Below are 1,649 nucleotides of genomic sequence, written 5' to 3' on the forward strand. Positions count from 1 at the left end.
GGCGCGCCTGGATCATGGCCCCGGCCCGGCGCGGCTCCCGCTCCCCGCGCAGCGACAGCGCCCGAGCGCCGCGCCGCCGGCTCCGCGGCTGGGCATGAGCGCCGGAGAGGCTCGGCCGAGGGGAGGGAGGCAGGCTGGATCCGCCGCGGACGCCCCGGCAAGCGCTCAGCCCCCAGCATTTCACCCACCCCCCGCTTCCCGCCTTCCTCCCCTTCACCGCCCTCCGCCCCGCACCTTTTCCCTCTGTCCGCTCCTACATGCCAAGCTCTTCGCTCCCCGCCGAGGCTGTGGCAGGCAGAGGTCGGGCGCGGGGCTGTGGGCGCCGCCGCTGCRCAGCTCTGCGCGGGCAGCGGGAGTGCAGCGCTCAGCCCCAACTCGCCCAGGCGCGGCGCCTTTAAGGGAGCGCTGCCACAGCCGCCCAGCCCGCCGGTGCTCGGGGGGAGGCTCCGCGGCCGGAGTTTGCCCGGGACGGCGCCGAGAGGCGAAGCGGAGGGAGCCCCGGTGCGTGGCCGTGCGAGCCCCGCGCACARAAGCGGAGCTGCCCCGGGGGAAGCGCCCGCCCCGCGCAGCCCCCGCGGGAGCGCCGGGAGGTTCCTCCCTGGGGCCGCGCACGGTGACGGGGAAGTTGTAAAGTGAACACAATCAAAACGCCCGGTTCTCCTGGGCTGACTTAGCGCCTTCGATTCCTCCATGCGCGGAGTGCGTAATTGGGTTTATTAATTTATTTTCTTTCCGACTCCAAAAGATCAGTCTGTTTTTCAATATAGGAGATTATGATTCTTTCTCCCTTGGAAAGGCATTATGAGATCTGGTGGGAATATTTTTCTTTCTGTGTTTTGGAGAACACAAAACAATATTCTGCTTTTTCATTAATGCCTAGTTAGTGTGCTAGGTGGGTTTATTTTTCATGCTATTTTAACATACAAAAATTCAGGCTGTTAAAGTAGACTGCAGCGATAATTTATGGGAGGTAGGAGTAATGTCTTTAATTTTATCTCATTTATTCCCTTTGTCTGTTGTCTTGTAATTTATAAACCCAACTGCAATGCTGCTGTTTTGAGGATCCACTAAATAGCAGCAAATGAAGGAACAACTGTGGTGTTACTCGAAGAACATGGTTTCCATCAGATTCTGTGGCTGGTATCTCTGTGGTTTCAAATATGGACCTGCCATTTGGGGTGGGGACAGTTGCTGTGTCTGGGGAGATGAGCACTCTTGGGATGGCGTGGCATTGCAAGCAATTGCAGCAGTGACAGCCAGATCAGGGCCTTTTTGTTTTGGATTTAGCTGGTGGCTATGAGCATTTTTGAAATTAATCTCCCAAACACCCACCCCTAACACACAYGCACTTTGGTTTGCATCCCAGCGTGTTTTCAAACAGTGCACATGTTTCTCTCACATCCAACCAAAGTAGATGTACTCTAGAGGCAGGGTTGGACCAAAGCTGGTTGAGAAAATGTCCAAAATGTACTAAATGTAGATGTGATTGTGGGTTGTTGCCTGTCTCCCTCTCCTCTTTAGCTGCAGTTTCTCTTCTCTGTAGCTGCTGGTGGACAAAAGAGGGCCCTGCTTCATAGAGAGAGCATTGTGGAATTGCTTCAGTAATTAAAGATGGGCATTGTGAAAGTAAGAGTATCCTAAAAGGAGGA

The 1,649-nt window shown here is 55.4% G+C and overlaps 1 protein-coding gene across 2 annotated transcripts in view; it reads right to left on the reverse strand.

Moving 5' to 3' along the window:
• Positions 1-382, reverse strand: part of LRATD2 (LRAT domain containing 2) — a 2,834-nt gene extending 2,452 nt beyond the window's left edge. The window contains exon 1 of one of the 2 annotated variants that reach the window (XM_057368545.1): positions 258-382. The gene's annotated coding sequence lies outside the window, so the exon portion shown is untranslated. Of the gene's footprint in view, positions 1-234 lie in introns of both variants that reach the window. The other variant, XM_057368535.1, reaches the window with a different exon arrangement.
• Between the last annotated feature and the right edge of the window lie 1,267 nt (positions 383-1,649).

This window comes from Malurus melanocephalus, unplaced genomic scaffold (genome assembly GCF_030028575.1).
Source record: "Malurus melanocephalus ecotype Western Australia unplaced genomic scaffold, MMel_1.1 scaffold_3, whole genome shotgun sequence".
Classification (NCBI taxonomy): domain Eukaryota; kingdom Metazoa; phylum Chordata; class Aves; order Passeriformes; family Maluridae; genus Malurus; species Malurus melanocephalus.